General features: G+C 41.5%; 1 long non-coding RNA gene across 2 annotated transcripts; it reads right to left on the bottom strand.

Annotated features, from left to right (window-relative positions):
• Positions 1 to 3,606: 3,606 nt before the first annotated feature.
• Positions 3,607 to 24,069, bottom strand: LOC308191178. 2 transcript variants are annotated; one of them, XR_013947768.1, is made up of 3 exons: positions 9,630 to 24,069; positions 7,612 to 7,693; positions 3,607 to 6,852 (listed from the first exon to the last, which is right to left on the bottom strand). It is a non-coding gene; the product is annotated as an uncharacterized lncRNA (long non-coding RNA). The 2 variants fall into 2 exon arrangements; XR_013947769.1 differs by lacking the exon at positions 7,612 to 7,693.
• Positions 24,070 to 24,918: the final 849 nt, after the last annotated feature.

Here is a 24,918-nt window from a genome sequence, read left to right as displayed (position 1 = left end):
TTTAAACATCTGAATAAAGTTGAACAAAAAAAATCTCGTTTTCAGTGAAGTCGGGATTATATTTAATATCAAGTATAAATGACAACAGGGACAAGAAGGGTTTGCACAATACATAATGCACAAAGAGGATGAAAATCCAAGGATCGAATAGGTATTATCGTCCTTACACAAATCTTGTGTAAATGTAGTAAAATGACACAGCAAAATATATTTAAAAATTGCTATACAATATAATATTGTCATATCATATTATCATACAGTACACATGTAACAATTTAAAAATTTCACATCTGGATACACAATATTCACTGCTTGCTCCTCTAATATGGCTGTATAATTCTAGTATTATTTTTGTCATAAACACTCTGAAGTATCTCTAGGTAAACACTCCCAAATAACAGAAACATTGAAGCAATAACTTATTTTCAGGAAAAGTGTAGGTAGAGAGACTAGGACTTTTACAGGAAGGTAAAAGGCATTTTGTTCTTTTTATTTTTTATTTTTCAACAGACAAGTAGATTATAGTTTTGTTGCCATCTATTGAAAATCTCAAACATTGTATAGGAAAAAAATACACACGCAAAAAAAAAACACAAAAAAAACCCCAACAGAACAGAACTCTCCACCAAAAACAAAAACAAACAAACAAAAGACTTTCTTCTTTCTATAACCTATCATGTCATTGTCTTGATCAAAGATCTATTACTCACAGGTATAGATGTTTTGTAGCGGAAGTATTAGTGCTATACAAGGACTTCTAATAATAAATCTGTATGACTACATAGATGCAGTCACTATGCCACAAACACTGAATACTCAACAACGTACTGGGGAAAAGACAGCAAAAAATAAGTTACAGCAGCTAAGAAGAGGCTAAGAAGAACTTCTGGATGAATTATGCATTACAGAAAATCAGGCTGAGGAAAAGACTACAGGAGATCTGTACTTGGACCAGAAGGCAAAATTACAGTAAGTCACTTCTGACGAGTTTGTTTATTCGCTCCTGAAGACCTATCTCTCTAACTAAGCTACTATAATACTTGCTATTCTTAGCTCTTACCATGAGGCTGGGAGGAAGTCTCTGCTGCTACGATTACATCCTGCCTGCCCCAACCCAGATTTAGTGAACAAGCTACGCCTTTTTCTCTTTGCAACAGACTTTTCCACAGGCTTCAGTGAGAGATTTAAGGCCGAAAAGAAGGAAGTCATCATGGAGAGAAAAAAGGTTAAGCAAGACAGAGCTTTGGGGGCACAATATCAGAGTACCGTTTATCCAAAATAAACTAAGTGGCCTTTGAGGAAAAGCACTGTGACTTACTGAAGGAATGAGCATGGGACAGAGCAAAAAATTAAGAAGAAATAAGACCAGAGATTTCACTAACCATAACTTAAAAATTGATTGTATGAGGACAGGTGAAGCAAACACTTCCTGAACAAGAACAGACACACAATAGCATGCTGAAGCTTTGCTGGAAGTGAGCTGTCCTTTTTAACATTTTTTTTTCTCTTTGGTGTGCCCAGAATAAAAAGTCCTCGGATACATGCACAGCATCTGCTTCCCCTCATTGTGCTCTGATGCAAAGGGAGGATAAACATTAACCAAGCTCGATGCAAATGTGAGGCAAACATTTACCTTAAAAAACCTCTGTGCTTGGGCCTGGGTTTGGAAATCTCTGCATTTACTAGGTTTGTGGGAATGACTCATTTATATGTTAACTACCCCGCGATGTTTGCCACACAGTTTCTTATCTAAAACATGGGTGCCCAGAAAAATGCTTCTTAATCAAAAAAGAAAAAGCTTTATCAGAGCTTGTGATAAACAAAGTTAATGGCATACAGTCCCAGTAATACATGCTTGCTTATGAAGAAGATGCCACACATCTTACCTTTCAAACTCTCTGAATTACGGATCTCTTCGTATTGTTCAGGGAACTCTTGGAAACCCATCCTTGCATGGGAAGGACGATGTAAGGAGCCCACACGGCAGAGCTTTTCATTTAAAGTCTTCTGCACTGGGAGCGTAATCCTTCCAAACTTGGAAACTCAAGTGTGCCTTCAGAGCCTACAGTCAATGGCTTACCACTGTTACTGAAATAAACTGCAGACCTTCTCGTGATCTGCTCCAGGAAAACAATTGTCCCTGCAGCACAGCTCCAGCAGTGCCCACGTTCACCTGCACAGCACCAGGGAGTCAAATGCAGAGACTGAACCCTGTCCAGGGCACGGGATGGGTATTTTTAGTTGCCTGCTCTGTTCGCAGCAATGTGCAATTCTCGCTGGAGCTGCATAAAAGGAAGCTGAGGAAAATACACCTCCACGTTTGCCTGAATTTCTCCTCTTCCTCCCTGTGGGTGTCACAAAAGGCTTAAAATAGCTTGTGACATGTCGCATATATATCTATAGCAGATATTTGAAAGGGACAGAGGGAAGGAGGTTAAGGTTTGAGGTACTGTTTATAAGCTTAGGGAAACCACCAGCACCGTGCTTGCTTAGCTTAGGACCAGCCGTCTCTTGAAGCCAGAGGTCAGATTTTTAATTCTACAATGCCTGCCAATTTTGGTGTTTCAGAAATGAGCATTGTGTTAAGAAATTAGGACGCTGTATCTCCGTGTCTCAAGGGATTTGGCTTTGTTCACTGCTCTGGCAATTGCTAACTGTGTCCTTTGAAGAAAAAAAACCCTCTTGTACCTGCCGCTATTTTTAGTGTGTGTTTTTGAAGGAAGAACTCTGTCTATAATCTTTTCATCTAAATGATCCTCGAAGACAATCTCCAGGGCAGACACATACTGGCATATGAAATGAACGTCGTGCTCTGAACATCGCGTCTCTGCTCCATGGGCTGATGCTGCAGTTCATGATTCAAGAAAGGAAACCTTGTCCTCTGACACTCAGCTCTAATCCCTTCTTTCCTCTGTCAAGCCACTGAAAGTCTAACTCCTAAGGAATATTGTTCATTTGCTGATATAAAAGGCCCCTTGTATGAATAAAAGCAGCATTTTCTGTGCTGCCCTGCAACAGGAAGTAGACTTCGCAGGGCAAGGTGATGTATTATGAGAACCAGCACAATCCCCCAAATTCCTTCATGAGATTGAAATAAATTTTGTTTTGTTTGTAACTGCGTTTGCTATTTTTGTTAAACTGCCCTCTCCCAGGTCCTATCCCAAGCAGAAATCCTGTCAAGAAGGATTATTTTTGGCCAATTCTCCTTCAAAGGGTCACAATCAATAATCTCTCTTATAGAAGACAACCTTCGGGAGCACTGTAAAGGATGTTAATGGTAGTTCCTATGGACATTTCACTTTCTCTAAAGGCAACAAATGAAATATTAAAAAACTAGGTAGCATTTAAACGAGTCACTCACCATGAAGTCTGCCTCAAAACACACAGAGTAATCAAAACCAGAGCAACACGAGGGACCCTAGCTTTATAAAAATAATCTTCCCTCCTATACCATCCATTTCATAAAAGGCCTTCAAAATCCACAAGAGAAAAATGGTTTCTCACTTAGAGAGAAGAAAAAAAAAAAAAAAGAACAAAAAAAGTCTGCAGGCTTTTTAAAGGAGGTAATGTGGCAAATTGTAGCCTTGTGTAATACCATTTAAGTAAGCCAAGTTAACTACATACAGCCTACAGGTTTGTGGGGTGGGAGTTTGGTAGGCTCTAGAAATTCAGAAACATTATAATCTCCTTACTATCACCTGTAAGTGGGATATCACTCCGTGTTTTTTTCAGCACTAAGTGGCTTATCAATACAGATGCTCAAAGAATAGCTTCAGATTTTGTTACATACCATGAAAATCTTCACTGTATAACAATGCCTGCTGTTTATCAGAGTCAGCACTATATATATATATGTATATATATGCACTTGTGTAGGTATTTGTAGGGAAAGCATGAACTGAAACACCTTAATATCTTTCCTGCCAATACCTGCCTATAAATTTACTACGAACCTTGTGAAGATTTGGGTAGGTCCGTGATCTGTCAGGTACTTGAAGTAATAGTTGGGGTCATTTGTCTCTGCATCTGGAAGTAGATACAAAAGGAAGTGCCGGCAATGTTGGTTCTCAGTATTTAGGCCATGCATGAGACATGTTAGGACATACATGAGACATGGGGTACCACAGATCCTCCTGTTTTCTAAGACATGTTACTGATTTTCCCTCTCCCTGTTCCCTTTTCCTCCTGGATGCCCTGTGCAAGTATCTCTGCGTATGAACTCTGTATTGTCCATGCAGCATTGAGCTTGTCTATAAAAAAACTGCAGGCAGAAAAGCAAAGAGTTATCTAAACAAGGAAAAGGGAGGCCAACTTCCAGCTGGATTCTCTCCTGTGCAGTACATCAGCAGCAAGGGCTGGAGAGTTGGCGCTGCACTGTGCTTATCAGCTAGAACAGGACTTCATACACTACAGACAGCAGACAGCCTAACTAGGGCTATGGCTAGCTACGATTTCACTATAGTGAGTATTACATATATATATGTGTGTGTGTATAGAGAGAGAATATATATATTCTGCAGTCCCATAGTTTTGAAAATCATTCTCATGCAACTGTGCTCTGGCATCTCCATTTATTTTTTAATTGTGTTTCTAGCCTTTTCATTGCAAGGGTAACCTAAAAACCTTAATCTGAATGCAAACTGATACAAGCATCACTGCCAGCATCTTGAGGGAAACACCGACATCAGTCTGAAAGGCCTGACCCACCCTGCTCCTCTCCCTGGGGACTCTAGGACTGTGTCTACACAGCCCTTGGTGGCTGTCCCTCAGAGCAGCCATGAGCTCTCCTGGCCTCTTGCTGTCCCCGTGCACAGCTGTTCCCCAGGCAAACCTCAGAAGATGTGTGGAGTGCCTGCAGGCTTCCCAAGGGCAGCCTGCTCAGGTGTGTCCACCAGGGCCCCAGCCCTCCAAGAACCTGCAGATACGGTGCTGCAGGGCATGCTCCCATCCCACCGGTGGCTACGCTTCCAGCTTCACCATCAGTGCTAGCAGATTAATCTGACCACACCAGCCCATACTGGCTCCCTTTCAAGAGGGATTTTCCTGCCTTGAGGTTAGTGCAGCAGCTCTCTGCTCCCCAGAGAGCAAGGGGGACGATTTTCTAAAGATAGCTATGAGCCTATGAGCTTTCCACTTTCCCAGAGCATGTGAGGAAGATGTGGAGAACACTGATGAGACAAAATCTGAAAGTCAGGGAGATAAACTGCTGAAAACAGATACACATTCTCCCTTTTCATAGCACGCTTAGAGCAAAAGAGGCCATGTAGCTCTTCAGATGGGCGCAGAGAATGACTTCCCATCCTCTCCCCTGTTCCTGAAGGAGCAAAAGGAAAGCTTTCCTCCTACCCCAACTGGCAAATAAATCAATTTTCTGGATTCCAATGTCAGCTGGTGGAATTAGGAAACAGTTATTTGCCTAGGACATTTGGCTGCAGAACTTGCATCCTTTTTATGACCAAGCATGAAAATGGCCTGTTAATGTTCAAAGCAAAACCAACCAGCAGCAGATTCTTGACATCAGCTCCTCACTGACAAACTGTGGACCAAAAATTATTCATGGGAATCATTCTATCAGGACATTTTCAACAGAAACACTTTTCATACTTGACTTGAACAGAAGCAGACCTCGTTCTTTCTATCTAACTAACTAAACAGGCCAAGAATACATCAATCATACCAAGATCATGGGAACAAGATTGGTTTGTGTTTTGTTTGTTTGTTTGTTTGTATGTTTAAATAAGCTCATCACTAGCAAGGATGTGGAAATGAAATGTCCTATTGTCACAAACATCAGAACATCAAGAAGGAAATGCAAAATTAACATATGGCAAATATTGTAGTATATCTTCCAGGTCTGGTTTGAATGAGCTTGGAGATGATACCAGATAGTCTGTGTCACCAAGTGTCTGTTCATATGTTCAAAGAGTAAAGACGGAAAGCAATCTGACTATGCATTCTTTACTGATACCACACTAACTGATCAATCATGGCAAAAACTCATTCATAATCAGACATTTAAATTGGTTTCAAGTCACTGCATGGCATAGAGAGGGGAATGGCTCTAAAGGCACGTAGACTTTACTGCATACCTAAAATCACACACGTCCTTAACTTTAAGCATGGCAATAATTTCCTTAAAATTGAGTATTTCTGTGAATATTTGCCAGGTTGGATCCTAACTCTGAGCTGGTCTTCACAAAGACACTCAGGAAAATTAATCCAAATTAACTAAAGGCTTAATTTAAAGCAGATTAGTTAAAGTGCATTTAACCCTGTAAAGACTTTAAAATTAAAGTAGTCTTAATTCCATTCTGTATAAAGCTTAATCCATTTTCAATTTATACTTTAAGTTACTTTGGATTAATTAAGTTGAATGTCCTATGTAAATGAGCCTGAGGCCCTGATTCAGAGCTGTGCTCAAGCACAGGTATAAATCCATCCCCATTCAGAACAGCACATCCTCGAAGTCAGGTGTTTTCAATGAAATGCATACAGGTACTTAAGTATTTTCCAGAATCACACTCTTAACTATTTTACATTCTGAAACCATTTGAGAATCATAGTTCAATGGTAAGGAAAAATCATAGCCTGAAGGCCTGAAAGCCAGATAAATGTATCTCATGTACTGTCTTCCAAATGATACCAATTTCTCCAGTGTGTGTAAAAGAAATCTTAAATCATTGTTTTCTGTAGGAAATCTCTGATTGGCACAGAATTAAAAACCGGTTCTTCAGGCTGGAATTATTTTTTTCCTGGGAAGAGGAAAAGAAGATTAGCCCTTCATTTCCTGGGAAGACTTCACAATGGAGTGTTGTTCTCTCATCCCAAACTGGTAAATCACACTCTCCGTTCCTAAAGGAAATAAATAAATAAATAATAATAATAAAAAAAAAATCAACAATTGTAGTTCTCTAGGATTTTACTTCCCATATTTTTCATCTTTTCTTTCAAAACTCCCTTCCATGGAAGCGTACTCAAAATGTTTGAACCTGGATTATTATTTTGCTGGGTATGCAGCAAGAAACTGAGAAAGAAATAGCAACAAGCTTTATAACAAGGTCTCAGTAACTACTCTACTTCAAATGTAGGCTTAAATATTTGATGTTAGTTACATATATGCTTAATTACTTAATTGAAGAGAAGTAAAACTGTTATTATTGAATAATACAGTAGTATTATTGCTAACAGTGTAACATCAAAGGCATATTAAATGGCAAGTTGTCTGCTGGCTACCTAAAGTGAACTATGAAAAAAAATCTACCTCCAGAATAAAATTCACCAACTACACTATACATGGAGCCAGAAAGGTTATTTACAGAGTCACGGAGCCCAGGCAGATATCCCAAGTCTGCTTACTCAGAGTGGCTTGGAGAAGTTGCTCACACATGATACAGCTTAGCTCTGGATCCATCCGGCTTACTGTCCAAGTACAAATTCCTTCAGCTCCCCCTGGCACTTGAACGGTTGTACTCACATGGTGCAACAGAGCATAACATAGCAATCTCCAAGATACCAGACCTGAGGTGTTGCACCTGTACAGTCTGCTGTATCCTAACACAGAGAACCAGTACAGTTGTGTTTTCATGGCACTGAGCCCAAGCAAACACTCACCTTTCAGCAAGCCAGTGCAGCTTCTGCACACAAGCTGGCACAGGTACAGCTGGCTCATGCATTTTCACCTGATCTTCCCCTACTAGAATGGGTAAAAACAAATTGAGTATGTCTGCACCACCACCTAACCACAGCCTACCTGACGCAATGAAGCCCTTTGTCACCTGACAGTGGTGAAATGGCCACAGAAAAACTGAGATTTGACAGCTCTGTACATCAAATTTGCCAAGTGCCCATATTTTGGCTAGTTTTCCCCTAAGAGGAGAGTTCAAAGAGAAGACTTTTCCATCTTTTTCTAACTCATGCAGTGAAAAAGGGAGAATTGATCTTATGTAGGTTCTTCAAATATGCTTATCACTATGCTATGTGCACACTGTCCAAAAAGAGGATGAGGAGGTATTACAAAGAGATCCAAGGGCAATGACTACCTCAGCAATTTACCTAATTCCTTCTGCCAGAAACAGCAACTGCTTTGGCCCTCCATTCTTTTGCTGCCTTTCCTTACATTATTGTTCTACAGTCTGGTGAAATTTACTACTGCCATCTTTCCCACTTTGATAGGCAAGAAGAGATTCACAAGAAATGCATAGTTGCCTTCAACAATACTTTGCAGAATGGTTGCTTTGTGAACATAGCAGTCGGTGGCATAATGTGGAGGGAGCATTGATTGTAAATGGGTATTCTTTTTAATTTCACTATCATCGTTTCCAGAATTTCCATGCCTCTCTTTTAGTTGAAGTGATGTTCCTGCCACTCAGGGCTAAAAGAGCTTTTCAGACGGGTTTGAAGGCTGTTAGCCACCATCACACACCAGCCACTCTCCTTGTGTTCTCTACATTCAAGCACCCAGTGGTCTCTCTGCTCTTCCTGGTATTTCCTCTTGAACCAAGCACCTTTACTATTTTTCAGTTTGCAGATGTGGTCTGGATGAGGACCAGTGCATAGCTGAGGTGTGAACAGTAAAATAAGCACCCCAGTCACAGGAAAGCAACTTCTCCCATGCACACATTAGGCTGGCAGCATTTAACTGGCACTTAGATAATAAGGACATCTACTTCACTGCAAAACACAGTCGGGACTTGCAGCCATGAAATGGACTTGATAGCCTTTAAATGCTGTTTTATGGTGCTGGCTTACAGAGATGGCTTGGAGCCGACATGGCAGCTCATTAACACTCAGTTAACACTTCTCTATATAGCACAGCATTGACTTTTACATTTTCTTATTTCCAGGGGAGCAATGTGCGTGGAATTAAAGGGAGGCATGATAGTTTAAGACACACAAAATATTATGAACAAATCAGTTATGAAAATATTGAAATAAATAATTAAAAATATTATGTCCTGAAATTACTATTTGTGAATATCGAGTCCAGGAGAAGCATTACTTTTACCCTGCCAAGTTTCCCAATGCAGGTGATTTCTGAGAGTCCCAGCTTCAGCTGCCGGGGACAGATATCTACAAAGGAGTAGTTTGTTATCTGAAACAAACAAAAACCTACAACTCACTTTTCACTTGTAGGCTGCAAAGTAGTGGGAGAGTGCAACCCGCTTTCTTTGATGCTGCACTCTTTGGCTCTGAAAGCCAGAATGGTCTGTTCTTGCAAATAAAGCAGTAAAAGAGGAAGTGAAAATGTCAGGTTGCATTTGATTTCCAGAAAACAGACTGTTTCCTATAATAAAAGAGAGCAATCCCCAGGTGAAATGAGGATCTTTCCATTTACTGGTCATCTCAGACTTCAGACGACATGGTGAGAGCATGCAGGAGATTAATAGGCAGGTTAGCTTCCAGCCCTCCCCACTGCAACATCTGCCTGTGTTAACGAGCAGCCTCGCACACAGCAGGTAGAAATCCTGCTTCGGCTGTTCCCCATCAGCACAAACCCAGAGTTTAACAAAGGATCAGCAACCAACGATGTGCAAAGCTAGCCGAGGAGGAGGAGGGCATGTTGAAGGTGGCCAGCAGAAACACCAACAGCCTAACCAGCTCCCCAGAGGAACCCCCTCTCCCTGCCTCACCTACGTTTGTTGGACAGCCTCTCCTGGGGTGCTCAGCAGAAGCAAAGTCTGCTTCTTCCTGGAAAGGTGGGCATGGGTGTGCTGCACATCAGGATGCCCCGCAGAGCTATCAAGCTGGCCTTAAGAGAGGGGCAGGAGAGCTGCATCAGTGCAAAGCTCCACCTGGCCCAGGCAGCCCCACTGAAAACCCTTTGGGTGCTTCTGCGCAGCCCCGCGTTGTGCCAAGCTGGCAAACCCAGCCAGTGCATTTGCAAAGGCGGCCTTTACGCCAGAAACATTGCATGCACAGATTAAGTCATTAAGCAGATTTCAGCTGGATGTCCATGGATGAATTCTGGCTGCTGGCATGCGAAAGATGGCAGGCAGCAATTGAAGAAGTGGCTTCTGGCGTCTGAAAGGGGTTCGTCTCACAAAAAAGATGCAGTCCTAGATGTGGAAGGTAAAGGGAACTGAAGTTTCCGTTGGAAATGCGAGTGCCAATGGAGATGGAAAAGCAGTAGAAGGATCAGCTAGAGATAATATATACAGATAGAAATCCCTTTTTGGTGAAAATGCCCATGAGGAGTGTCTCCATGTAATGCAACAAATTCTCTGGTGAGTGGGCAGATGAGACAAAGGCAAGCCTGACGCAAGCTGGGTTTTTGCTCTTATTTGCAAATGAAGCAACTATGCTGTAAGATTTTTAATGACCTCCGCCACTCCTTTTTCCTTTCTCCTCAGACAGCCCTCAAGACACTCAACTGCAGTCATCTTTCTTATTGATCACTCAGTGCTGGGTGTCCTGAAGATTGTATGGGTTGGTATTTGCTAAACTGTAATTCGCCACAATGTCACAATTGGTTTTATTTTTTCAGATGTAAAATACCCCTAGTCAGAAATACAAAATATTTAAGGGCTCATAAGTTGGCCAAATATTACTGCTAATTACAGTAAAACCAAAAAGCATATCCGTTGCTACAGGAGAGGTCTCCCCATTAAATACACTGTCCCTGCTATGGATGCAAAGATGCACTGGAGTTGTTATACAAACAGAATTTGAACTCTTTGACATGGGAAAAAACGAACAAACAAAAAAAATAAGCAAACAAAAAAACATGCAATGTTTTATAGCCAACCTCATTTTGAAAAATGGCTAAACCATTTTATCTGAAACTTCATCATCCCTATCTCCCTCCCCCCAGGTAGACACAACAAAATTATAATTATCTTAGGGTATGCAGAATGCAAAACTGCAACCCCATCAGTTAAAGTTTGGCAAAGGGTCTGAAAAAGAATTATAGTGGGAAGTGTCAGGTGAGCTCAAGAGGAAGAGTTACTACATGCTTCACCTGTAATGTCTTCACTACTGGGGTCTTGGATATTGTAGTGGTGGCTGCTACTAAACACATCGGACTAATATCCTTACATTAGTCTCCTTTGGTGATATTGGGAAAATGCCCATAAGCTGGTAAGTGCTCAGCACATGGGAGGATCAGATTTTATGTAAGTGAACTAATTTTTCTGGGGCTTTGGCACTTAGCTACATATATAAGAAGCAGAAAATAGGACAAAACCAGCAAAGTAATAAGAAAACACGTGATGGTGGTTTATTAAAAGACTTACAGCTGAAAAATATGAATGCCACCTTTTTGTCTCTACACATAATGTACCAGCCCTTCTCCGAAAGCTCTTTGAAGGCAGAGAATCCAGAAGTAACAGCTGAATTCTCAAATCAAAATGCCAATGAGCTGGAATATTCCCCTCAAAAGACATGCTGGTGGCTTTATTGAAATGACTCTCCAAGAAATGGCTGGCTCCCAGAGCATAGTGGGGGAGCCAGCCATCTCCTGGAACTGAGTTGGCAAAAATGAGCAATAATCCAAGGCAGTGTCCATGCCAGGCCTCTTGTCATCATCTGACCGCGCTGCTGGGATGTTCGGTCTCAGGACCCTTGGCTGAAGGATCCCAGGCTGCCTGTCCGCCAGAGGCTTCATTCTTTCTTATCCAGGACAAGGAATCAGCAGAAGCTCAACCAGGATTTTCAGAAAGGTACTTGGTGTGGCACTATGAAAGGGAGGCTGGGCCTCAGGGAAGGGACTACAAGGCAGCGCTGCCAACTAGTGCTGCTTGAAACAAAGCTCTTGTGATAGCATCTCCTCAGCTGGGAATGAGCAGGAGCACCAGCCAAGCTGGTGTTCCAGTAGACTGCAGGGCTATTTGAGACATCAGATATGCTGAATGGAAGATCATCACGCTCTTGCCAGTCTGCCTGATGTAGGTGAGCTGCTATATTTACAGATGCCTTGGTCTGTAAATAAATGAAATAACTATGAGTAACTGCAAAAGCACCATCACATTTACCTAGTATAAATAAACTAAAAACAAATGTATCTTGCACACAAACTGTTGGGCTTCTCTAGCAAGCAGTACTGTGACCAAAGACCTTACAGAACAAAAGGAAACAGAGCACTAGAAGAATCATATGCTTGTTTCACTATACAGTATACGTCACACAAACTTTGCATCCAAATCGAGCAATAAATCTACATTGCTTTCCATCAAGCAAATTGCCAAGTTACTTATCAACAATGGATTTAGTTTCAGTGAAAGTTGCATATAAGCGGTGGAATTATTTGCAAAGTCAGATGAAGTGTTGGTGATCATATTCTCACCATATGATAAAAGGATATTTCACTGAGCCTCAGGACACAGAGTAACAGCATGGTCCCTCCTGTGATCTTGTTCAGGGAAAGGTCAGCTAGCTACAGAAATTATATTTACTTTTGGAGCATTCAGCTACATAAGCTACCAGCTGGGAAAAAAGCGTTGAGTGACTCAGAGGAGGAAGCCTCTACACCCCCAACATGAATTGAAGTTATGAAGGGTTAACAATGAGAAACGCTGGAATATTGTTCAATCAGCTTATCTGTGCCCACTGTTCCAAAAAGAAAGCCCAAATATTCCCAAAGTAGGGAGGATTCTCCAAAGCATTTAAAGCCATTCTCTATTTCACAGATGAAAAGGTGCATACACATCCATGTTACCATGGAGAAAACTATATCTATGCTCTCTCCTACTTGTGGATTTCAGGCTTTGAACTTTAGATTAACACAGGGAATTTTTTTACCTCCACCTAACCCTTCCCCACAATACAGATGGTCCTGAAAATGAGAAGTAAAACCATTTACTAAGGGACCCACAGGGTTAGATCCAAGCCCCAAACTTTACACTAAAACTTTCAAACCTTTGGCATATTTAAACCTATTACTGCATTTTGCACGATGGCTGTTTTTTCTAACATACTGGATCAAATTCTGAAGCCTGACCTCTTAGGACAGATTCTGATGCCCTTCAGAATGAGTAGCATTTTTTCCCATGAAGATCCCCAAAGTAAAGAATTTGTATGAAGAGAGACAAAAATGTGATGCTTTCTAGCATTCGAAAGCTGGATTCTGATCCATATTTTATAGGTTAGGTCTAGCCCACAATCAAACTCATTTGGCAACACTTTCTCTTCTAATTGAGATATATAGTTCAGCATGAATGAAATAATTCCATATTTAAAGAGGACACTAAAAAGCCTTTTTCCAACAGATATCTAAAATTCCTTTTATAGTAGTAAAAGCCTGATTATAGGATGATGTCATTGCTTGGACTAACTTAATTCTAGCATCAGATGAATAAAGCTAATGAAGGAGAGAAGTGTAGCAGTGTGTTTAGCTGAAATTAATACTTTTAGCACTGTATGTTAAAACAGGTAGCATTCTCCTAATATTTACTTTGATATGTGCTTTATTTCCATATAGTGCCAGGGCACTGATTAAATAATATTCATTAAAAAATGAATAAATGAAAAGAAAAACTTCTAAGGATATATTAATATTTAAAAATTAATATATACATAAAATATATATATTTAAAAATTAATATATATATATATATCACTGTTTCATTGTTATACTGTTCTCTTCAGTCTTAAGTTTTGATATTGGAAACTGAACTGACCTTCTCCAATGAATATATTGCTCAGGACCCTGTTGATGCTAATCGGACTCTATAATACTAATTCTATAGGGGTTTCACAAAAATGAGAACACTCCAACTACAAAAGCAGTACAGAAAAGAGACTAAGTAAAATGGTACCTTCTTACTCGTCATGCATCAAAACAGCAGGGCAAGCAAGCCTCAGAGCTAAAGCATTGACTGTGATTTCCCACCTGCTCCCAAGGGATGTCACGGAGTGCACCATGAATGCCTCCCTGCCCCACCAACCATGGAAGCCGGGGCTTGTACAGAAGTTGGGGAGGGAGGTGAGCTTTCCCTCCACACATAGTCAAGATGTTGCCAGGGTGCTCATCCAGATCCAGAGTTTAGGGCTCGTTCTTGGATCCCGTGGTTTAGACGCTGCCCGTATCTCTCCACTTTATAGACAAGAACAGCTGCTCACCAACCCACCCCCAACCCGCTAGAGAAAACTCTGATCTGAGAAAATGAGCTCAATTCTATTCTGAGTCCTGCTTTATCAATAACATTTTCTGTTAATAACATTGGAGCAGAAAAGATCTCATGGGTCATTGAATTTGAGCTCCTTTATCATAAAAACTACATCACAAAATCTGTTTTATAGAATTATCGAGCTTAGTCTTATAATAAGCTAAATTGTTTGTCGCCACCACTCTTCCTGGGACACTTTTCCAGAACCCATTTCTATTTTCTATCTTTAATTTATATAGCCCTGGAGATTTTTACTACAAGCAATGATAAGCAAGCCAAAAAGAGCTTAGTTTAATTCTTGAAACCAGCATGAGCAAAGAAGGAAAGTCATTAGGAGAACGTATCTCTTGGGAAGTAAGAAAGTAAGAATTCAAAGGTATAAGAGAAAATAAGCATCAGCTGTTCTCATATTGATCACTGACAGGTGTTAATTGAATGTTCTGGACCTATATCAACTTTTATCTGATTTGGTTTTATTACCAGGAATATGACCCTGCTCTTTAGGATGGGGGGAAGTTAAACCTCCAGCTCTGTTCTCAGTACCTAGCCAAGAATAGGCACTTCAGATTTATGGGGACCAAAGAACTCAGTGATGTTTATGAGGGCCATTGTTTTTAGATATAATATAATATAATAATATAATTTTAGATATAATCCAGCCTAGAAAATGTTCTAATTACAAATGTTTATTGTTTATTTACAATGGAGGTGGACACACGTTTTCATAGATGAAAACTGTAACTTCTAATTCTAGTTGCATGCCAGAAAAATCATATAAAATCTTGACTTTAGATTTAATTTCTGACTTTAGAAGTGACTCAGTCTGTGTTCTCACACCAGTCTCTTGTCCTCTTTCTGTCTCCATTTCCTCATCTTTAAAATATGGGTAATAATACTCCCGCATCCCTCGAGTGTTTCTTAAGCTTAATTAACTCAATGCTTACAAAGTGCTTTCTGATCCAGAGATGAAAGCGCTACACGTATCCAAAGGATACTATTCTAGACCATTTGTAAATAAATAAAACTGTTCTCTCTAGGTCTTATTTTTAATACAGAATTGGAATGACCCAGCCTCAAGCGATCTTCTCTCATGGAAAAGGCATTGGGAGGCAGGTCCGTGGCCAACATTTTCTCCCAGGTCAGTAGTTCTCCTCTGCCTGGGAAATGTGAGAATGTGGCTGCAGGCCAGCCTTCTTCTGCACAGGGGGAGGGAGCCGGAGCACCAGGCCTCTGGCCAGCACTTGCCAACCAAAGCCGCGCTTTTCTCAGAGAAAGAGAATGGGAAAATGCACGCCTAAGCCAAGGGGTTGTGCTCAGCTGAGAGCTCTGCAGCTGTCCTGCTAGGAAACGAACGTGACGCAGGGGCAGCGAGCTGTACAAGAGCTCAGGGGCCCCTTGTACCTTGAAGGAAGGGGAAGCGGAGGTCAACAGCTCTGGCCAGTCTCGCGCTCCCCCAGGGCTACAGCTCTGCAGATCAGACTGCTTGAGGGAGGACACGATTTTCGGAGCTGACACTCCGCTACAAGGCCAAAGATGGGAAGCCCAATAGTGGGACCAAGGTTTTTCAGCTAGGTTAAAGCGTCTGCTATTTTCAGCGTGCAAAGCAGCTCGCACGGCGTTGAGTCACCCTGCCTCAGTGTCCCGGTCTCCCCCGAGCAAAACAGGAGACATAGCAAACAAGTGTCACGGGGACTGTGAGATGCTCGGATGCTAGAGGAAGGGAGGCCATATGTGTTGTTACTAAAAAAAGTGACAGCTTGGATTAGGGCTATTTTGGGACAGCAGCGCTGTGATAGCTCTCCATGCAACTGCCTCCACCACAGAAGAAAGGAAACGTATACAGGTTTAAGAAAAATGTGTGTACACACATGCACACGCTGCTGTATGCTATGCTTCTCAGGCCAATGATTTTGTTTGTTACATTGCTCAGGTGATAGATAGCATTCAGAAATTCTGGCAGCTCCTGAGCTGCGTTTTTAAACAGCACAGATTATGCTGTGAGATAGCGTTGGGTAGCCCAAGAGTTACAGCATTACGGGCTGGTAGCCTTGAGGGTGAGATATAAAGAAGACGACATGGGTTTGGTGGCTATGTGGGGTGCCTGGCGTACTCTCACTGTCCACACAGTCAGGGAGGGTGAGGTGAACACCGGCATCATGCCACGTACAGGATCAGAGCAGAGTGGTGAAGAAACAGTGGTAGTGACAACGCTGCCTCATTTTCATCAGCTTCTGGCTAAGGCTCTGAACACTTCTCCACCACATGTGCCTTGTGGTTGCTTGTGACCTTCTGCAGGTCTAAGTTTTTATATCTACCCCTGAGCGGTGAAAGATAAAAGCTTTGAAATATATAGCTACGAAATAAAGAACATGTGGGGCACATATATAGCTTATAGCTGTTTGCCATAAAGGTTTGTACAATCTTATTTTTCCTTGTCGTGCACATCCATGCCCCAGACCATGCCATAAGCCAAGTAGTAGGGAGAAAAGAAGCCACTGGACAGGATTGCTTGAACTCGTACCCAGACTTTCAGCAACTGGAGGTGAGAGCAGGACATAAGGGTTGCTGAACAGACCTCTAGCATTCACGTAACTCTTCACCTAGGACAGTTCATGTATTTACTGAGATATGGACCTGGCATATATACAAGTGGGCTTATGGTAAACATAGTGGTTCAAATCTGACTTCATCAAGCAACCCAGAGTTTCACCTTTTAAACTGATCTTTGATATCTAGCAATATGCTTGTATTCATACATATGCCCCTATTCTACATTTCTTCTTGTTGTTTAAATTAGAAATGTTGCAGTAATGTTCACTGCCTCTTAAGTCTGTGAACAGACGCTGAAATTAAAGGATTGTGACAAATTAACCCCACTTTTCCAAATATCAAAAATATTCATGTGTGTTAAACTGCTTTATTTCTTCCAATTTATTTCCTCTTATTTATGGGTAGTTCACATGCTTCTGCACTAGCAAATACAGTGTATGTGTACATGCAAGACAAATTATTGGACTGAATTAATACAATCACCATGATTTTCACCCAGGACTTGACTCTGACAGTTGCTAAGCACCACAGCCTGATGCAAAAAGACACTGAAATATGCACAATGGCTCTGTGACAGACAGCACTGACCTGCCATGCCATAAAAAAGAGCCTATGAGAGGACTTTCTGGTTCGTCTGTAAAAACATTTCAGAAAGGGCAGCAACCACCAAGCAAGGAGGGATGCCAGAGAAGGAAGGATGCTTAGGCAGGGGCAAAGCAAGAAGAGGTGCCCAAGCAGGAGCAAGAGGGACACCTGAGCAGGGGAGATGCTGGACAAAGTGAAGGCACAAAAGGAGCCCAATGCAGGCCAAAAAGGAGACGCCCAAGCAGGATTGAGATGAGGCTCTGGAGCAGGTTCACCTCTGAGGGGACTGTGGCCCATGGAGGAACCACATCAGAGCAGCAGAGTAAGAAATGAGGAGCAGCAAAAGGGAAAAACCATGTGTTGATCCTGTCTCCTGCACTGCCTGTTGTCCCACCAAAAGGATGGAAAATAACACGCAGCGAGGGCACTGGAGGCTGGGGATGGGGAGGAGAGCTTTCACAGACACAAGTGGTGCTTCCCCTACGTGTTTGTTTTCTGTATTTCTAAATACCAGGATCAAGGACTAGAAGTTTATATTAAATGTAATAAACTAAATTCCGTGAAATTCCCTAACTTGAGACTGTTTTTCTGTCCACAACACTTGGATAACAAAAGAATCAACAGAAACCTTTACTCCAAAACTTGAAATAACTACCTCCCTCTCAGTAAAAGCTGAGTAAAAAGGGGAAACCCTCCCTTCTGCTATCTTCATGCTCTCACCATGTTTACCCCAGATACAAACAGGCCTGCACTTTATGGATTGGACAATACCCAACAACTATGGGAATTAAAAGATAATAACGTGCTAAAACACTGACTGCCAGAGCTAGACAGACACCAGGGACAAGGAGAAATGTTTTTTCCTATCCAGCTGCTTTGAATTCAGCTGAAATGCAGCGCCTTTCTGAGAATCCCAGCAAAAAATGGCTTGTACCAAGCAAGCTCGTCCCACTGCTGCCTGCTCGCTCAGGGCTCGGACAGCTGGGGGCATGGATGGGGTGACGTGCACCTTCTGAGGAGGGGGGACACGTCATTTCCCACACCAAGAATTGTCAAGCACAGGAGAACGGGTGGGACGAGAGGGAGACTGTGATGAATTTTGGATGCTGCTGGCCCTCGCCCAGGCTCTCATCAAGGGGTGCTCGAGCCTGCATTACCTGGACAGGTTCCCTGCAGGGCTGGAGCCAGACAAGCACAGAGAGCGTGGAGTTTCTCCCCAACTCCAGCTTCATTTCCCTTAGTACAAGAAGAGCTCCCTGTAGCCACACTGACCAGCCCAAATGCAATGAGAGGTCAGAGAATGAGCCCTGATCATTGTCTAGCACGAGGTTGCATAGACCTTGGAGCTTTCCACTTTTTCCATCCTATACACAGGAGTACTGCAAGTGCTAATGTTAAGGTAAACCTCTATTTTTAACCACAGCCCCTGCAATTTTTCCCTGAAATTTTTCCCATTTCTCCCAACCAGGTTTGGACTTTTGTGTTTTCTGGACAGAAGCTGGGAAGGGCTGGGAACTTCGCAGAGAACCCCTGCGGATGGTTTACAGGCAAACTCTTGCTAATTTACAAAGGGCACCCAATGTTTAAGTCTGGTTGCCTTTTCAGTTGATTCACGTAGCTCCATATAGAACAAAGACTGGGATTAGCACTTCAGGGGTGTGTAAATAATAATCAGCAAGGCTGAGGTATGCAGATACTATTTATCTCAATAACTCCCCTTTTACTTACGATGACCTGAATACACCTACATCAGCTGCACACATCAGCTGATGTGCAGTCTCCAGGTAGATTGGCTCTCAGGGCCCAGAACTTACAGCACAACCAAGAGGACAACAGACTTTAACTCATCTTCTCCAAAGCACAGCAACACAAGCTCATTAATGTAATAAAACCCATTTTTTCTTCTAATATGGCCTCTTTGCTAGGCATGTTGAGTCTAGTATACTCTTGTCCTCCAAAACTTTACTGGCTTATTTGTTTTGTGCAAAGTAGCACAACACAGCTGCTCTTTATGGACTGAAACTTTTACCTGGCACTGAAATGATCCTTGGCTTCATTTTATAAAGCTGTGGAAAACCTCAACCTGTGATTATTCTGTTAGCTTTAAAAATGGCTTTTGTTTTCACATGCCTTTAGTACTCTCTAATTGTGCTAGGGAGTTAGCTGCATAATTTCCCTGTGTTGATTTGGAAACTATTCTTTCTGCCATAAGATCCATGTGTGTGCTTGTAGCATGGAAAGTTCCAGTTTGTGATTCAAAAGCTGCCATTCAATTAGATATGGACATTTCGACTTCAGTCTGGCAAAAACACTACAGTGATTTCCCAACATCACAGATGCTTTATCTGCACACAAACCCTCCAGATGCTCGTGCTGTCACATACATACCATTGAAGGCTGTCCAGCAATGCTCCAAGATCCTAAGAGCATTTACAAAATCAAGCTCCACTGCACTCACCAGCAGAGAAATCACACTGAAACATGATGTGAGGACATTGCAGTGAATGACCACAATGGGCAGGCACCAGCAGGAGCTGAGCACCTCTGGACCTCCAAAGGTCCCTGTTGCTTTGTTCTTCAGTCTGGCAACCAACGCATCATTAGGTTTTAAAGAAAGGCAAGAGAAGGTTCAAGGCATGTAGGGCCTGACTCAAAGCCCTCTGCAATCAGAAAGAAAATACCACTGCTGTGTGGGGTAGTGGTGTTGATCTGTGATGGAAGTGTCTTTGAGAAACATCAAGTAAAAGGAGATAAGTGGAGATAAAAATATATTGCCAAATTTTATCTGGAAAACTGTTTTCTAAAGCTTTATTTTGATACCAATTTATACCAGTTTTAATTTTGCTTGTAGCCCTTTCTATTTGTTTGAAATTTTGCTGCTTATGCCCATGACCTAGACCTTACAGAATGGAGCACTCTTATGCTCAGGTGCAAGGAGTATCTATCACAGACATGCCCATAGCTTTGTCCAAATCTCATTCTATATTCCTCTGGTCTTTCAGAGAAAGACCATAGCCTCACACTCATAAGTAAAGAGGAAAAAAGTGCTCAATTGCCATGATGAGCAAGATAAAAGAAGAAAAAAATGTTGCCTGAACCTACCCATGGGGAACAGACTGTCTCTACTGGGGCTTCTCCGCAGGGAAAGACACCATCACCAAGGGGATTTCCACTGTGGCAGCAGAAATAATCCCCAAACTGTCCCCACTGAGGCTGTCCCTCCATTAAAGTTGTCGTCCAGTGGAGGAATGGAGCAGCCTATTGCCCCACTCAATGTCAGCTAGAGTGAGAAAAAAATTTTCTTTTTCCGCTCATCATTTTCTGAGTTCTGCTTCTGGCAGGGGAAAGGGCTCAGTAGCATTCTCCAGACTGTCAGTAAAGGAGGGTGGGGTTTGCTGTGAAAGAGAAGGGATGAGCAATCAAAATCAGTCAAATCACTTCGGAGCAGTGTTTGGAGGAGTTTGGGGAATTATGACGGGTTTGGCTCAAAATTCCTTTCAATGCAATGTGTTGAGAGAGAAACAGTATTTGATGAAAACACCAGTTCAGCAAAGCATTAAGCGGATACTTAAAGTAAAGTTAAATATAACCTTAAAATTAACTGAAGGCAACTATAATCCACAAACTTCACAAGAGTCCTTTTGCTTATTCCTTTGCATGGATTTATTCCTTACCTGACCCAAGAAACCACTGTGCTGAATGTGTTCCCATTTTTCTCTTCTAGGAATGGGCCAGAATATTTTTTTTTCTTTCTTTCCCAGAAAAATATCTTTAGTAAAAAAGTAAATCTTCCCCACCCTCCTGCTTATGGACATGATGTTGTGGGGTTATACCATGGATTTAAAGAGGTGCTCATAGTTACACAAGTGTTTTCCTGAATCAGAATTCAGAACATAAACTGGAAATAGCAGTGAACACTGACTATAACCTACTGAAGTCCCTGAAGTTGACCAGGTACTACCTGTCATGTGACTATGTCAAGCATTTGCTTTAAAAGCACAAGGTTACAGAACTGCAAAAGAACAGAATTAGTGTACTTAGATACATTCTCATCTCAGAACACTGTGCTCAGGTTCTGCAGTAATAAGTTTGATAAAATCTCTCAGATTTATCTATACCATCCCACACTCTTTAGAGACACAGGGAAAAAATATATTCCAAAGCAAGATTAACACATTTTGGATCTGAAAAATATTTAGCTCCCAGGACAGTAGCTATGCATGCAGATATGAAGTAGAACTGAGATGAATGCTAACCTCACCAATCTCAAGTGAGCCCAAGGGTGGGAAACCTTTTCCTCGCTGATTGTCTAAGAGAGCCTTCTAGCCCCAGTAACACTCACCTCACCTAAAAATAAAGCAAAAAGAATCCCACAACGTGAAATTAAGTCACAGATCACAGCCAGCCATCAGCCAGTATTCCCCTTCCCTGACCCAGACAAGCTTTGTAGAGCATGAACCTTAACTTCTTGTCTGTAACTGTAAAGCCTAATGCACATATACATCACATTGTAAAAATTGCAGTTGCCATAGAGGAACACTACAGATTGTGAAATGGCCCACACTTTTATCTTTGTAAGTACTGTTTTGTTCATAGCCTTGTTTGTAGAATGTAATGTGCAAAGACTTTCTGCAGACTTAAAAGCAAACAAAGAAACAACAAAAAAAAACACACCACAATTTAACTAACAGAAGGAGTTCAGAATGAGAGGCAAGAATTGTTCCATTCTTCCTGATGTAATTCCTTTATTTGCTTTATTTACAAAATCGGAAAAATAATGCTCAGCCTTCCCTTCTACTTCATGAGTCTGATATGAAGCCCATACGTACAGTACACTGAATATACAAAAGAGTATTTAACTGTGATATTTGATCTTGTATTCAGTGACTGGAAAAGCATGTTCCTTTAAATACCATCTAGTTTGATTGGAAAATTGTTTGCTTCAGAAAAATCGTCTCTGGCACTTTGAAAAAATGTATTGTGTGATAACTTTGTTTTAGTCCCATCTTTTATTGGTTTGTTAAGCCATTTCATTTAGTGTTAATGATGCAAACCATCTTGTTTAATGCTTTGATGCTGCCTAACATATTATTGCTTTGGTCTGCAGAATAGGACACTTCTAATACCCCTCTTTTCAAAACCATTATCATTATTTAATTTTTATTACACAAGTTTGAAAAAAAAACGCTGCCTCAGTACAAGTAATTTATATATTAACTAATACCACAACAGCTTTTAAAAATGACTGCAGTGTTCCACAGCATTGGCCCCAGACATCCCAGCAGGACATCACAGCAAGACTTGTATAAGCGTTTGGGACAAGTACCCGGGACAACGTCCCCCTTTAACAGCCAGAGTACACTGCCACACGGTGTCACAGCAGCATCACCACACTGGAATGCTGAATTTATTTACACAGGAGTGTTCTAGCCAGAAGTTTTTCAATGAAAGAGACGGTGTAGCTTTGGGGGCAATCCTAACTTGAACAAAGTTCCTCGTTCAGTGTCAAGAAAGTGACGTTTCTGATTCTTACAGGCCTGTTGACAGTAAAAACACAGGCTGGAGCAAGCAGCAGTGGCAAGCTTCGCTGCTTGAGGGAAACACTGCAAGATTTTGTTATGACTACGACTAACCTGCTGGTGGGGCATCTGTGGGATCACCACAAGATCCCAGCAACACTTTTGAAAACAGAATCACCAATAAATTGAGCCCTGCATTTGTTATTAGAGGTAAGACCAAGCCCTTACAACCTTACGTGAGAGAAAGAAATGGGAGTAGGTTAAAAATCCAGAATTCTGGCGCAGTGGCTTAGAGGCATACCAGAGGTATTTCACTTCATGTACTCAGACTGTAGCTCCCTAACCATCCCTCACACCACCACCGCTACCCATACACTTACTTCAACTACAGATTTCCTCTTACTTCAGTAGTCCTCCAAGTTCAGCAGGTAATTATGAAACCTCTTTGGCACCAAAACTGCTGTGACGTGCTGCGAACCTATTTATTCCTTTCAGGCAGATATCTATGCCTCAGCATAGAGCCATAGTCTCAGCCCAGGTTTAACATTGCTGCTGATGTTTCTATCTTGGTCCTAATGGACGTAGCGGCTCTTTGAGCTTCATGTATGTTTTGAATGGGTTATAAGGAGGTAAATATTTTTACATTCTCCAAGAACAGACAGTATAGAGATCCAAGGGGAAAAAAGGCACTGAATTCTGCAAATGTACCCCAGACATACTCAGCTACATGATTAATATACATAGAAACAGTAAATAGTGCCTGAATAGTAGGGTCATTAAAAAGCGGCTGTCTATCAGAAAGACTCTTATTTTTATAGATCTTACTATGTTTATTTTTTTTTAAGAAATAGAATAAGCAAAATTCTATTAATCAATCTAAAGCATCTTTTACCCAACCACAAAGTAGGGTGTTTTTTTTTTTTTTAAATCATTTTCCCCCACTATTCCAGATTACATATTTTTCTTTTCCATTCCACCTGTTCCAGTAACCAAATTATTTACCTCAAGGCTCTGTTTCTTTCTGCATAATTCTTCACTTCTGTTATGCCTTTATACGATAAACATTTTTGTTTGACATTTCATAAAGGCTTATCTTTGTTTTGAGACACTAAAAGGTAAACTTCATTCCAGCTGGTTGAGATTATCCATCTCATCCCAAATCTACACTGGCTGGGAGCAATCTTTCACAGAACTGGTCAGGCAAAGCCCTCCCTTTTCCATTTCCAAGACTGCATCCTTACCCACAACTCAGAGCTACTTTGACCAGTCTGCTTCTTTCATGTTCTGATAAACTTTTTCTTTTTCTTTTCTTTTTTTTTTTTTTTTAAACACAGAGGATCCCAACGGTGGTTATTCTGAATCTGACAACAGCTCTCCAATCACCCGGGTTGGAAAGAGAAGGAAATCAGCTGAAAAACACTATAATCAGCTTGGGAGTCCACTGGGGAAAGTACCCAAAGCAAGCACCAAAACTTACTTACAGAATAATTGTTAAATGAGACAAAGATATTGCAAGCTAGAGAGGTCTTCCCGTGGCTTGCAGATGAATTGCTGAATCCTTATTTATTTTCCCAAAGGTGTACGTAACTATGCTGTGGTTTCACATTTCATGAGGTAAGATGCAGTGGGATGCAATGTCCCAGGAGATGCAACGTCTCATATTGTATATTATCAAAACCATTTTCACTGTCTCCCTTAAGTTCTCTGTTTGTACTTACAGATGCTAACTATTATACTGCTATCCTCCAGCTCTCGAGCGTGCTATCTCCTCCCACAAGTACCCACAGAAAACAAGAACGAGGATGCAGCACAACTGTGCGTGAATAGAACTGACCTGATTTTCACAAACATTAAGTCACTACTAAAAAAAGCGTGAGAAACATTAATGAAAACAGCACATTTGTCAGTAAGTGTCTCATTTGGAAGCCCGATTTAAAGGGCACAAAGATGAAAAAGCTGTCCACGGTTACATAGTTGCTTAATTCAGGTCGGAGTCCATGCTGATGCTGATACAGCCCCATTTTCAGCCTGTGCTTACTGCCCGCCTTCTTGCAGCAATGCTGACATTTGTACAGCCACACCACTGCCTAGCTCTGAGCTGATCCCACTGAGGAGTGACCCACCCCAGGGGAAGAAAAGCTCTCTTGGCTTAAGCTCCAGTG

The sequence above is a fragment of the Anser brachyrhynchus genome, assembly GCF_964034855.1.
Source record: "Anser brachyrhynchus genome assembly, chromosome: 1".
Lineage (NCBI taxonomy): Eukaryota > Metazoa > Chordata > Aves > Anseriformes > Anatidae > Anser > Anser brachyrhynchus.
Note: the sequence above shows the minus strand (reverse complement) of the source record. Positions and strands in the feature narration are given on the sequence as shown.